Raw genomic sequence first — 16,476 nt, forward strand, 5'->3', positions numbered from 1 at the left:
CACAGACAGACAGACACAACACAGACAGACAGACACATCACAGACAGACAGACACATCACAGACAGACAGACACATCACAGACAGACAGACAGACACATCACAGACAGACAGACACATCACAGACAGACAGACACAACACAGACAGACACATCACAGACAGACGCTCACAACACAGACAGACAGACACATCACAGACAGACAGACACAACACAGACAGACAGACACATCACAGACAGACAGACACAACACAGACAGACAGACACATCACAGACAGACAGACACAACACAGACAGACATACACATCACAGACAGACAGACACAACACAGACAGACATACACATCACAGACAGACAGACACAACACAGACAGACAGACACATCACAGACAGACACATCACAGACAGACAGACACATCACAGACAGACAGACAGACACATCACAGACAGACAGACACATCACAGACAGACAGACACAACACAGACAGACAGACACATCACAGACAGACAGACAGACACAACACAGACAGACAGACACAACACAGACAGACAGACACATCACATACAGACAGACACATCACAGACAGACAGACACATCACAGACAGACAGACACATCACAGACAGACAGACACATCACAGACAGACAGACAGACAGACAGACAGACAGACAGACACATCACAGACAGACAGACAGACAGACACATCACAGACAGACAGACACATCACAGACAGACAGACAGACAGACAGACAGACAGACAGACAGACAGACAGACAGACAGACAGACACATCAGCTCCATAACACCATGGCTGTACTTAATTATACAGAAAAAATGTTACGAAAAAAAAAAAGGTATGGGAAGGTATGGGAACCAAAAAGGTATGGGAACTGTTAAAATATCTGAACATGATGAAGTGGATATGAACACACACGAACTCAACTACATGCTTACACACACACACACACACACACACACACACACACACACACACACACACACACACACACACACACACACACACACACACACACACACACACACACACACACACACACACACACACACACACACACACGCACACACACACCTGATCTCACTCTCTTCTCTCTTTCTCTCTTCTCTTCTCTCCCTCTCTATTGTCGAGAACTTTTGTATAATGTAATGTGTTTATTGTTTGTCTTTTTTTTCTGTATTTGTCTCCAGTTTTATATATGTTTACAACAAGCAAGGGGAAGATATCAGAATAGGGGCATTGGGGGATAATAACATATTGTACAGAAAACAGTTGTACTGTAGTGAAGCCGTCTCTAGAGTAATGCAAGGTCTCTTTCATGATCATGTGAAACGTCAATTGCTTTGGAAATGCTGGGATGTGCTTTTCAATGATGTTAAAGGTAACTTTGATGCAACTATGACAGTGATACGATATGGATTACAATTATCATCATGAATATTAAGGCTATACTCACAACATGTTACACACACAGACACTCAAACATGCAAATTGGCAAAGTTTTTATTTTAACATAACACATTATAGTCTTACTCTTATACAGACATCGTACACACTCACTACATCACATCCAGTATGATACACATCAACCTACTCAGATTTGTTCTTATACAGACATCGTACACACACTCACTACATCACATCCAGTATCATACACATCAACCTACTCAGATTTGTTACACACATAATATCTTGTCTCAATTTTCTAACATCTGTGGCTCACAGGTAAACAGGCAAGGGAATAAAACAAATATTGAACCTATTTCTTGAATTCTAAATATCAGACATTTGAAAGCTCTAGTTTCTTCAGAATACCTCTGATGGCAGTAACTTTATAAGCACTAATTATGGTCAGTTTAGCCTGAAAATAGTATCTAGTTATGGTGAAATAAGCAGAGCCAGTTATAATTGTAACGGTTTAGCAGATCATAAAAGAAGATCAGTCTTTACATGGCGAAAAGAAAAGGAATATAACATGTATGGTTTACAGGAAACTCACTCGACATCCTTAGATGAAGTTGTTTCCAGGAAACTCACTCTACATCCTTAGATGAAGTTGTTTCCAGGAAACTCACTCTACATCCTTAGATGAAGTTGTTTACATGAAACTCACTCTACATCCTTAGATGAAGTTGTTTCCAGGAAACTCACTCTACATCCTTAGATGAAGTTGTTTCCAGGAAACTCACTCTACATCCTTAGATGAAGTTGTTTCCAGGAAACTCACTCTACATCCTTAGATGAAGTTGTTTACATGAAACTCACTCTACATCCTTAGATGAAGTTGTTTCCAGGAAACTCACTCTACATCCTAATTATAATTTTCTGTCATGGACAAAGGAACTCAAAGGGTGTGATGATATTAATTAACAAAAATTTTGATCTGAATATGCAAATATATATATAGGTATATCAAGTATTTTTTGATACACTAAAAGCTCTATTGTTAGATTGTTTTAACTACTCCTATAGAAATGGTAGTCTGTCAGGAAGGTCTGATTTCTCTGTTATTAAAACAAGACCCAGATGGCAAATATAAAGACCCAGTCTATCTAAAACACTGGAGGCCCCTTCACTTCAATGTGTGATGCAAAAATACTAGCGAAATGCATAGCACTCAGAATTGTAAACGTTTTACCAGGTATTGATCATCCTGATCAGACAGGTTTTTTACATGGACGATACATTGGAGATAATAAATCAAATTTGATTTGATTTGATTTTGATAATATACGACAACTACTAGAAATAATAGAAATTCATGAAACATATAAGAAGACAGGAATGGTATTTATAGCAGATTTTAAAAAGGCATTTGATAAAGTAGGACTGGATTTGATTTATAAATGCCTACATTTTTTTTAATTTCGGTAATTCTCTTATAAAAATGGGTCAAAATAATGTATAGCAACCCTATGTGCAAAATAGTAAAAAACAGCTACTTTTTACTTTTTTGAATTGTCAAGAGGAATTAAACAAGGGTGTCCGCTGTGACCATATCTATTCGCCTTGGCCATCGAAATGCTAGCTATTAAAATCAGATCTAATAACAACATTAGAGGATTAGAAATCCAAGGCTTAAAAATATATGCCGATGATTCAAGTTTTATGTTTAGTCCGCAAGCTAGATCTCTGCAATGTCTCATTAAAGATAAAATGGGCTGATGTTGAAGTAGACATACTCGGTATTCATTTCACAAATGATATAAATAAGCTCTCCACAATGAATTTCAATAGAAAACTTGTAAAAATAGACAAGATCCTGCAAACATGAAGAGGTAAATACCTGTCTATTTATGGAAAAATTGCCCTGATTAAATCCTTAGTACATTTACATTTACATTTAAGTCATTTAGCAGACGCTCTTATCCAGAGCGACTTACAAATTGGTGAATTCACCTTCTGACATCCAGTGGAACAGCCACTTTACAATAGTGCATCTAAATCATTTAAGGGGGGGTGAGAAGGATTACTTATCCTATCCTAGGTATTCCTTGAAGAGGTGGGGTTTCAGGTGTCTCCGGAAGGTGTTGATTGACTCCGCTGTCCTGGCGTCATGAGGGAGTTTGTTCCACCATTGGGGGGCCAGAGCAGCGAACAGTTTTGACTGGGCTGAGCGGGAACTGTACTTCCTCAGTGGTAGGGAGGCGAGCAGGCCAGAGGTGGATGAACGCAGTGCCCTTGTTTGGGTGTAGGGCCTGATCAGAGCCTGGAGGTACTGCGGTGCCGTTCCCCTCACAGCTCCGTAGGCAAGCACCATGGTCTTGTAGCGGATGCGAGCTTCAACTGGAAGCCAGTGGAGAGAGCGGAGGAGCGGGGTGACGTGAGAGAACTTGGGAAGGTTGAACACCAGACGGGCTGCGGCGTTCTGGATGAGTTGTAGGGGTTTAATGGCACAGGCAGGGAGCCCAGCCAACAGCGAGTTGCAGTAATCCAGACGGGAGATGACAAGTGCCTGGATTAGGACCTGCGCCGCTTCCTGTGTGAGGCAGGGTCGTACTCTGCGGATGTTGTAGAGCATGAACCTACAGGAACGGGCCACCGCCATGATGTTGGTTGAGAACGACAGGGTGTTGTCCAGGATCACGCCAAGGTTCTTAGCGCTCTGGGAGGAGGACACAATGGAGTTGTCAACCATGATGGCGAGATCATGGAACGGGCAGTCCTTCCCCGGGAGGAAGAGCAGCTCCGTCTTGCCGAGGTTCAGCTTGAGGTGGTGATCCGTCATCCACACTGATATGTCTGCCAGACATGCAGAGATGCGATTCGCCACCTGGTCATCAGAAGGGGAAAGGAGAAGATTAATTGTGTGTCGTCTGCATAGCAATGATAGGAGAGACCATTTGAGGTTATGACAGAGCCAAGTGACTTGGTGTATAGCGAGAATAGGAGAGGGCCTAGAACAGAGCCCTGGGGGACACCAGTGGTGAGAGCGCGTGGCGAGGAGACAGATTCTCGCCACGCCACCTGGTAGGAGCGACCTGTCAGGTAGGACGCAATCCAAGCGTGGGCCGCACCGGAGATGCCCAACTCGGAGAGGGTGGAGAGGAGGATCTGATGGTTCACAGTATCGAAGGCAGCCGATAGGTCTAGAAGGATGAGAGCAGAGGAGAGAGAGTTAGCTTTAGCAGTGCGGAGCGCCTCCGTGATACAGAGAAGAGCAGTCTCAGTTGAATGACTAGTCTTGAAACCTGACTGATTTGGATCAAGAAGGTCATTCTGAGAGAGATAGCGGGAGAGCTGGCCAAGGACGGCACGTTCAAGAGTTTTGGAGAGAAAAGAAAGAAGGGATACTGGTCTGTAGTTGTTGACATCGGAGGGATCGAGTGTAGGTTTTTTCAGAAGGGGTGCAACTCTCGCTCATAGTCATATCTCAGTTTACTCACTTACTTATGACGTTGCCTACTCCTGATGATTCGTATTTCAAATCATATGAGCAAAGAATATTTCACTTTATCTGGGACGCTAAACCAGACAAAACAAAACGTGCCTATCTATATAATGAATATGAATTGGGTGGGTTGAGATTATTAAATATAAAAGCACTAAACCTCTCTCTAAAAGCTTCACTCATTCAAAAGTTTTATTTGAACCCTAAATGGTTCTCAAGTAGATTACTAAGAAAAGCTCATCCATTGTTTAAAAATGGTCTTTTTGCCTTTTGATTAATTGAAAAAGATAATTTTTTACAAGGTATCTCTCTTAAACAAGCATTGTTGGCTACAATTTCAATTTCATCCCCCTGAAAGATAGAACAAATATTACAACAAATATTACGGGTGAATTCAAATGCGCTGGTTGATAAAATTCCTGTATTTATGGGAAACATGTTTGAAAAGGATATTTTGTTCTTCAATTATATTGTTAATTGGAATGGTAGAGTTATGTCCTTCATGGAATTATCAGAATTGTATGGGAAGGTCTGCTCAATCCAAGAGTACAACCGATTGATTACAGCATTACCCCAAAAATGGAGGAGGCAGGTGGCAGCGGGAGGAGGTAGGGAACTGGTCTGTCTGCCCAATATAAAGGATCAATACTGGAGGAGGCAGGTGGCAGCGGGAGGAGGAGGGAACTGGTCTGTCTGCTCAATATAAAGGATCAATACTGGAGGAGGCAGGGAACTGGTCTGTCTGCCCAATATAAAGGATCAATACTGGAGGAGGTAGGGAACTGGTCTGTCTCCCCAATATAAAGGATCAATACTGGAGGAGGTGGGGAACTGGTCTGTCTGCCTAATATAAAGGATCAATACTGGAGGAGGTAGGGAACTGGTCTGTCTGCCCAATATAAAGGATCAATACTGGAGGAGGTAGGGAACTGGTCTGTCTGCCCAATATAAAGGATCAATACTGGAGGAGGTAGGGAACTGGTCTGTCTGCCTAATATAAAGGATCAATACTGGAGGAGGTAGGGAACTGGTCTGTCTGCCCAATATAAAGGATCAATACTGGAGGAGGCAGGGAACTGGTCTGTCTGCCCAATATAAAGGATCAATACTGGAGGAGGCAGGGAACTGGTCTGTCTGCCCAATATAAAGGATCAATACTGGAGGAGGCAGGGAACTGGTCTGTCTGCCCAATATAAAGGATCAATACTGGAGGAGGTAGGGAACTGGTCTGTCTGCCCAATATAAAGGATCAATACTGGAGGAGGCAGGGAACTGGTCTGTCTGCCCAATATAAAGGATCAATACTGGAGGAGGTAGAGAACTGGTCTGTCTGCCCAATATAATGGATCAATACTGGAGGAGGTAGGGAACTGGTCTGTCTGCCCAATATAAAGGATCAATACTGGAGGAGGTAGGTGGGAGGAGGGAGGGAACTGGTCTGTCTGCCCAATATAAAGGATCAATAGTGGAGGAGGTGGGGAACTGGTCTGTCTGCCCAATATAAAGGATCAATACTGGAGGAGGTAGAGAACTGGTCTGTCTGCCCAATATAAAGGATCAATACTGGAGGAGGCAGGTGGGAGGAGGTAGGGAACTGGTCTGTCTGCCCAATATAAAGGATCAATACTGGAGGAGGTGGGGAACTGGTCTGTCTGCCCAATATAAAGGATCAATACTGGAGGAGGCAGGGAACTGGTCTGTCTGCCCAATATAAAGGATCAATACTGGAGGAGGCAGGTGGGAGGAGGTAGGGAACTGGTCTGTCTGCTCAATATAAAGGATCAATACTGGAGGAGGGAGGGAACTGGTCTGTCTGCTCAATATAAAGGATCAATACTGGAGGAGGGAGGGAACTGGTCTGTCTGCCCAATATAAAGGATCAATACTGGAGGAGGTGGGGAACTGGTCTGTCTGCCCAATATAAAGGATCAATACTGGAGGAGGCAGGGAACTGGTCTGTCTGCCCAATATAAAGGATCAGTACTGGAGGAGGCAGGTGGGAGGAGGTGGGGAACTGGTCTGTCTACCCAATATAAAGGATCAATACTGGAGGAGGTGGGGAACTGGTCTGTCTGCCCAATATAAAGGATCAATACTGGAGGAGGCAGAGAACTGGTCTGTCTGCCCAATATAAAGGATCAATACTGGAGGAGGCAGGTGGGAGGAGGTAGGGAACTGGTCTGTCTGCCCAATATAAAGGATCAATACTGGAGGAGGCAGGTGGGAGGAGGTAGGGAACTGGTCTGTCTGCCCAATATAAAGGATCAATACTGGAGGAGGAATAAAAATACCATAAATAGGAAAGTATACCAGTTTCATATGAGGACCAGGATGTTGACAACTGTGTCATACAGATTGCAAAAGAGTTGGGAAGAGATTTTTGATGAACCGATTCCATGGTACAGTGTGTATGAGTTGATATATAAAACAACGCAAGAGTCAAGACTTTACTTTATTATTATTATGTAGAATTCTTGCCACCAACAAAATGTTGAGTATTTGGGGCATAAATGTCACGGCCGTCGTCGTGGCAATGACCAGATCAAGGTGCAGCATGGCGAGCGTACATTTTCCTGATGGGATGGGCTGAGGGAAGCTGAGGGTTGGGATGGGATGGGCTGAGGGAAGATGAGGGTTGGGATGGGATGGGCTGAGGGAAGATGAGGGTTGGGATGGGATGGGCTGAGGGAAGCTGAGGGTTGGGATGGGATGGGCTGAGGGAAGCTGAGGGTTGGGATGGGATGGGCTGAGGGAAGCTGAGGGTTGGGATGGGATGGGCTGAGGGAAGCTGAGGGTTGGGATGGGATGGGCTGAGGGAAGCTGAGGGTTGGGATGGGATGGGCTGAGGGAAGATGAGGGTTGGGATGGGATGGGCTGAGGGAAGCTGAGGGTTGGGATGGAATGGGCTGAGGGAAGCTGAGGGTTGGGATGGGATGGGCTGAGGGAAGCTGAGGGTTGGGATGGAATGGGCGGAGGGAAGCTGAGGGTTGGAATGTGGAATTGGAGACAAGTGGGAGTGGAGTTGCTGTGTGAGAGAGAGAATGATGGGATGTGCCGAGGGAAGTGTAGTTATTGAATGGGAGTCTGGTGGATGACTGGTATGATGTAGTTATTGAATGGGAGTCTGTTGGATGACTGATATGATGTAGATATTGAATGGATGACTGGTGGATGACTGGTATGATGTAGTTATTGAATGGGGGTCTGGTGGATGACTGGTATGATGTAGTTATTGAATGGGAGTCTGGTGGATGACTGGTATGATGTAGTTATTGAATGGGAGTCTGGTGGATGACTGGTATGATGTAGTTATTGAATGGGAGTCTGGTGGATGACTGGTATGATGTAGTTGGATGACTGGTATGATGTAGTTATTGAATGGGAGTCTGGTGGATGACTGGTATGATGTAGTTATTGAATGGGAATCTGGTGGATGACTGGTATGATGTAGTTATTGAATGGGAGTCTGGTGGATGACTGGTATGATGTAGTTGTTGAATGGGAGTCTGGTGGATGACTGGTATGATGTAGTTATTGAATGGGAGTCTGTTGGATGACTGATATGATGTAGTTATTGAATGGGAGTCTGGTGGATGACTGGTATGATGTAGTTATTGAATGGGAATCTGTTGGATGACTGGTATGATGTAGTTATTGAATGGGAGTCTGGTGGATGACTGGTATGATGTAGTTATTGAATGGGAGTCTGGTGGATGACTGGTATGATGTAGTTGTTGAATGGGAGTCTGGTGGATGACTGGTATGATGTAGTTATTGAATGGGAGTCTGTTGGATGACTGGTATGATGTAGTTATTGAATGGGAGTCTGGTGGATGACTGGTATGATGTAGTTATTGAATGGGAGTCTGGTGGATGACTGGTATGATGTAGTTATTGGATGACTGGTATGGTGTAGTTATTGAATGGGAACCTGGTGGATGACTGGTATGATGTAGTTATTGAATGGGAGTCTGGTGGATGACTGGTGTGATGTAGTTATTGAATGGGAGTCTGGTGGATGACTGGTGTGATGTAGTTATTGAATGGGAGTCTGGTGGATGACTGGTATGATGTAGTTATTGAATGGGAGTCTGGTGGATGACTGGTATGATGTAGGTATTGAATGGGAGTCTGGTGGATGACTGGTATGATGTAGTTGTTGAATGGGAGTCTGGTGGATGACTGGTGTGATGTAGTTATTGAATGGGAGTCTGGTGGATGACTGGTATGATGTAGTTATTGAGCGGCTTCACTGCAAGTATATTGTAGGTTTCAAATATTCAATAAATAAAAAGGAATACAAATTTAAAAAGCAAGAAAGACAGACAGAGTCCACATTCAAACATCCAATATTTGTATTTAACCTTTATTTTACTAGGCAAGTCAGTTAAGAACAAATTCTTATTTTCAATGATGACCTAAAAACAGTGGGTTAACTGCCTGTTCAGGGGCAGAATGACAGATTTGTACCTTGTCAGCTCGGGGATTTGAACTTGCAACCTTCCGGTTACTAGTCCACCGTTGTAACCACTAGGCTACCCTGCCTGCTCTACACTCTAACCACTAGACTAACTACCTCCTCTACACTCTAACCACTAGGCTACCTACCTCCTCTACACTCTAACCACTAGGCTACCCTGCCGCCTCTACACTCTAACCACTAGGCTACCCTGCCGCCTCTAAACTCTAACCACTAGGCTACCTGCCACCCCTACACTCTAACCACTAGTCTACCCTGCCGCCTCTACACTCTAAAACAGAGCAGGCAGCTTCAGATCCAATCAGAGTTTTAGGGTTTAACCCTGTCCTAGTCCACAGTATTACAGTAGATCAGAGGACAGCATGTGGAGTGTGTGGTTCGGGTTTAACCCTGTCCTAGTCCACAGTATTACAGTAGATCAGAGGACAGCATGTGGAGTGTGTGGTTAGGGTTTAACCCTGTCCTAGTCCACAGTATTACAGTAGATCAGAGGACAGCATGTGGAGTGTGTGGTTAGGGTTTAACCCTGTCCTAGTCCACAGTATTACAGTAGTAGATCAGAGGACAGCATGTGGAGTGTGTGGTTAGGGTTTAACTCTGTCCTAGTCCACAGTATTACAGTAGATCAGAGGACAGCATGTGGAGTGTTAGGGTTTAACCCTGTCCTAGTCCACAGTATTACAGTAGATCAGAGGACAACATGTGGAGTGTGTGGTTAGGGTTTAACCCTGTCCTAGTCCACAGTATTACAGTAGATCAGAGGACAGCATGTGGAGTGTGTGGTTAGGGTTTAACCCTGTCCTAGTCCACAGTATTACAGTAGATCAGAGGACAGCATGTGGAGTGTGTGGTTCGGGTTTAGCTCTGTCCTAGTCCACAGTATTACAGTAGTAGATCAGAGGACAGCATGTGGAGTGTGTGGTTAGGGTTTAACTCTGTCCTAGTCCACAGTATTACAGTAGATCAGAGGACAGCATGTGGAGTGTGTGGTTCGGGTTTAACTCTGTCCTAGTCCACAGTATTACAGTAGATCAGAGGACAGCATGTGGAGTGTGTGGTATGGTTTAGCTCTATCCTAGTCCACAGTATTACAGTTGATCAGAGGACAGCATGTGGAGTGTGTGGTTAGGGTTTAAGGACTGTAGGCTTCCTGTTTCTGCTATGAAACTAGTGAACCACATGTTGCACAAATGTTTGCTCCATTAAAAAGCTCTGTGTTGCCACTCAGGCCGTAAAGCATGGATCAGCTTGGCAAGACGCTGCAGGCTCTGGGCATGTCCCAAATGGCTGCCTTTGACAAGATCCCAAGGGGATAGGGTGCCATGGGGGTCTGTCTGTCTGTCTGTCTGTCTGTCTGTTTAAATGTTTGTATATCTAGAAATATATCTGTCTGTACATCTGCCTGGCCTTGGTTCTTTTGCTCTCTCTCTCTCTCTCTCTCTCTCTCTCTCTCTCTCTCTCTCGTTCTCTCTCTCTCTCTCTCTCTCGTTCTCTCTCTCTCTCTCTCTCTCTCTCTCTCTCTCTCGTTCTCTCTCTCTCTCTCTCTCTCTCTCTCAATTCAATTCAAGTGGCTTTATTGGCGTGGGAAACATGTGTTAACATTGCCAAAGCAAGGGAGGTAGATAATATACAAAAGTGAAATAAACGATAAAAATGAACAGTAAACATTACACATACAGAAGTTTCAAAAGAATAAAGACATTACAAGTGTCGTATTATGTATATATACATTGTTGTAACAATGTACAAATGGTAAAAGAACACAAGGGAAAATAAATAAGCATAAATATGGGTTGTATTTACAATGGTGTTTGTTCTTCACTGGTTTATCAAAATTGGATTTGTGTTTTAATTCTTTGTGTGTCTGTGTAATCTGAGGGAAATATGTGTCTCTAATATGGTCATACATTTGGCAGGAGGTTAGAAAGTGCAGCTAAGTTTCCACCTCATTTTGTGGGCAGTGAGCACATAGCCTGTCTTCTCCTGAGAGCCATGTCTGCCTACGGCGGCCTTTCTCAATAGCAAGGCTATGCTCACTGAGTCTGTAAATAGTCAAAGCTTTCCTTAAGTTTGGGTCAGTCACAGTGGTCAGGTATTCTGCTACTTCTCTCTTCCTTTCTCTGTTTCTCCCTCTCTCTCTGTTTTTTTCTCCCTCTCTCTCTCTTACACCCCTACTTCACTGTTCATCTGATGTCCTAATTGAAAGGGGAATGTGATGCTGTTCTTTGTTTGGTAACAGCACAGAACAGAGTGTGTTTGTTTATGTGTGTGTGTGATTTCTTGGCCAAGGTCTAATCCGTGTAATCATTTATCCCAGCAGACACAGAAGACATAGTTGAAATAGCTGACATTTCCACCAGTCCCCTTTGATTACCTGCTACAGGGTTTAATGAGAGACATCAGCCATTGTTATCCACACGCATACCCACACACACACAGGCACGCACACACCACAGCGCTACTTTGATTTCAGGGGAGAGCAATCAGACTAATTATCCATGGTAACGCTGATGAAACCTCTCAGAGAAGAGAGTGAAAGAACAGGAGAGGAAAGAAAGAGAGAGAGAGAGAGAGAGAGAGAGAGACAGAGAGAGAGAGAGAGAGAGAGACAGAGACTGTATTAATGGTGTCTGTTCTCCAGAGAGAGAGACAGCCACCAGCCGTAATCTCACTGTTGAGAGACAGAATACAGAGACAACCCCTTAGAGACCCCAGAGTAAAGACCAGCCATACCAGAATACATAAGACAACCCCTTAGAGACAGGAGAGAGACCAGACCAGAGAGAGAGAGACAACAACCCCTTATAATGACCCCAGGTAAACCACCGGCCATACCAGACATACACAGTCTGGAAAACTGAATCAAGTCATTAATCACTGTATTAATGGTGTCTGTTCTCCATTAGATTCCAGACAGGCTTAGGGTTCGACAGGTCCGTGGTGTGCGTAGGTGCAGACATCACTTATAGACGTAAACCACCAGCTTGTCGTAATCTCACCTTATAATGACCCTTGTACATAACCACCCATACCATAGAATACATAACAACAACCCTTATCTGACCCCAGGTAAACCACCAGCCATACCATAGAATACATAACAACAACCCCTTATACTGACCCCAGGTAAACCACCAGCCATACCATAGAATACATAACAACAACCCCTTATAATGACCCCAGGTAAACCACCAGCCATACCATAGAATACATAACAACAACCCCTTATAATGACCCCAGGTAAACCACCAGCCATACCATAGAATACATAACAACAACCCCTTATAATGACCCCAGGTAAACCACCAGCCATACCATAGAATACATAACAACAACCCCTTATAATGACCCCAGGTAAACCACCAGCCATACCATAGAATACATAACAACAACCCCTTATAATGACCCCAGGTAAACCACCAGCCATACCATAGAATACATAACAACAACCCCTTATAATGACCCCAGGTAAACCACCAGCCATACCATAGAATACATAACAACAACCCCTTATAATGACCCCAGGTAAACCACCAGCCATACCATAGAATACATAACAACAACCCCTTATATGATGACCCCAGGTAAACCACCAGCCATACCATAGAATACATAACAACAACCCCTTATAATGACCCCAGGTAAACCACCAGCCATACCATAGAATACATAACAACAACCCCTTATAATGACCCCAGGTAAACCACCAGCCATACCATAGAATACATAACAACAACCCCTTATAATGACCCCAGGTAAACCACCAGCCATACCATAGAATACATAACAACAACCCCTTATAATGACCCCAGGTAAACCACCAGCCATACCATAGAATACATAACAACAACCCCTTATAATGACCCCAGGTAAACCACCAGCCATACCATAGAATACATAACAACAACCCCTTATAATGACCCCAGGTAAACCACCAGCCATACCATAGAATACATAACAACAACCCCTTATAATGACCCCAGGTAAACCACCAGCCATACCATAGAATACATAACAACAACCCCTTATAATGACCCCAGGTAAACCACCAGCCATACCATAGAATACATAACAACAACCCCTTATAATGACCCCAGGTAAACCACCAGCCATACCATAGAATACATAACAACAACCCCTTATAATGACCCCAGGTAAACCACCAGCCATACCATAGAATACATAACAACAACCCCTTATAATGACCCCAGGTAAACCACCAGCCATACCATAGAATACATAACAACAACCCCTTATAATGACCCCAGGTAAACCACCAGCCATACCATAGAATACATAACAACAACCCCTTATAATGACCCCAGGTAAACCACCAGCCATACCATAGAATACATAACAACAACCCCTTATAATAGTAAACCACCAGCCATACCATAGAATACATAACAACAACCCCTTATAATGACCCCAGGTAAACCACCAGCCATACCATAGAATACATAACAACAACCCCTTATAATGACCCCAGGTAAACCACCAGCCATACCATAGAATACATAACAACAACCCCTTATAATGACCCCAGGTAAACCACCAGCCATACCATAGAATACATAACAACAACCCCTTATAATGACCCCAGGTAAACCACCAGCCATACCATAGAATACATAACAACAACCCCTTATAATGACCCCAGGTAACAAAACCCCTTATAATGACCCCAGGCCATACCATAGAATACATAACAACAACCCCTTATAATGACCCCAGGTAAACCACCAGCCATACCATAGAATACATAACAACAACCCCTTATAATGACCCCAGGTAAACCACCAGCCATACCATAGAATACATAACAACAACCCCTTATAATGACCCCAGGTAAACCACCAGCCATAGAATACATAACAACAACCCCTTATATGACCCCAGGTAAACCACCAGCCATACCATAGAATACATAACAACAACCCCTTATAATGACCCCAGGTAAACCACCAGCCATACCATAGAATACATAACAACAACCCCTTATAATGACCCCAGCCATACCATAGAATACATAACAACAACCCCTTATAATGACCCCAGGTAAACCATACCATAGAATACATAACAACAACCCCTTATAATGACCCCAGGTAAACCACCAGCCATACCATAGAATACATAACAACAACCCCTTATAATGACCCCAGGTAAACCACCAGCCATACCATAGAATACATAACAACAACCCCTTATAATGACCCCAGGTAAACCACCAGCCATACCATAGAATACATAACAACAACCCCTTATAATGACCCCAGGTAAACCACCAGCCATACCATAGAATACATAACAACAACCCCTTATAATGACCCCAGGTAAACCACCAGCCATACCATAGAATACATAACAACAACCCCTTATAATGACCCCAGGTAAACCACCAGCCATACCATAGAATACATAACAACAACCCCTTATAATGACCCCAGGTAAACCACCAGCCATACCATAGAATACATAACAACAACCCCTTATAATGACCCCAGGTAAACCACCAGCCATACCATAGAATACATAACAACAACCCCTTATAATGACCCCAGGTAAACCACCAGCCATACCATAGAATACATAACAACAACCCCCCATACCATAGAATATAATGACCCCAGGTAAACCACCAGCCATACCATAGAATACATAACAACAACCCCTTATAATGACCCCAGGTAAACCACCAGCCATACCATAGAATACATAACAACAACCCCTTATAATGACCCCAGGTAAACCACCAGCCATACCATAGAATACATAACAACAACCCCTTATAATGACCCCAGGTAAACCACCAGCCATACCATAGAATACATAACAACAACCCCTTATAATGACCCCAGGTAAACCACCAGCCATACCATAGAATACATAACAACAACCCCTTATAATGACCCCAGGTAAACCACCAGCCATACCATAGAATACATAACAACAACCCCTTATACTGACCCCAGGTAAACCACCAGCCATACCATAGAATACATAACAACAACCCCTTATAATGTAAACCACCAGCCATACCATAGAATACATAACAACAACCCTTATAATGACCCCAGGTAAACCACCAGCCATACCATAGAATACATAACAACAACCCCTTATAATGACCCCAGGTAAACCACCAGCCATACCATAGAATACATAACAACAACCCCTTATATAATGACCCCAGGTAAACCACCAGCCATACCATAGAATACATAACAACAACCCCTTATAATGACCCCAGGTAAACCACCAGCCATACCATAGAATACATAACAACAACCCCTTATAATGACCCCAGGTAAACCACCAGCCATACCATAGAATACATAACAACAACCCCTTATAATGACCCCAGGTAAACCACCAGCCATACCATAGAATACATATGACAGGTAAACCACCAGCCATACCATAGAATACATAACAACCCCTTATAATGACCCCAGGTAAACCACCAGCCATACCATAGAATACATAACAACAACCCCTTATAATGACCCCAGGTAAACCACCAGCCATACCATAGAATACATAACAACAAAACCTTATAATGACCCCAGGTAAACCACCAGCCATACCATAGAATACATAACAACAACCCCTTATAATGACCCCAGGTAAACCACCAGCCATACCATAGAATACATAACAACAACCCCTTATAATGACCCCAGGTAAACCACCAGCCATACCATAGAATACATAACAACAACCCCTTATAATGACCCCAGGTAAACCACCAGCCATACCATAGAATACATAACAACAACCCCTTATAGACCCCAGGTACAAACCACCCCAGCCATACCATACCATAGAATACATAACAACAACCCCTTATAATGACCCCAGGTAAACCCCAGCCATACCATGAATACATAACAACCCCTTATAATGAGGTAAACCACCAGCCATACCATAGAATACATAACAACAACCCCTTATAATGACCCCAGGTAAACCACCAGCCATACCATAGAATACATAACAACAACCCCTTATAATGACCCCAGGTAAACCACCAGCCATACCATAGAATACATAACAACAACCCCTTATAATGACCCCAGGTAAACCACCAG

This window comes from Oncorhynchus masou, chromosome 32 (assembly GCF_036934945.1).
Source record: "Oncorhynchus masou masou isolate Uvic2021 chromosome 32, UVic_Omas_1.1, whole genome shotgun sequence".
Classification (NCBI taxonomy): domain Eukaryota; kingdom Metazoa; phylum Chordata; class Actinopteri; order Salmoniformes; family Salmonidae; genus Oncorhynchus; species Oncorhynchus masou.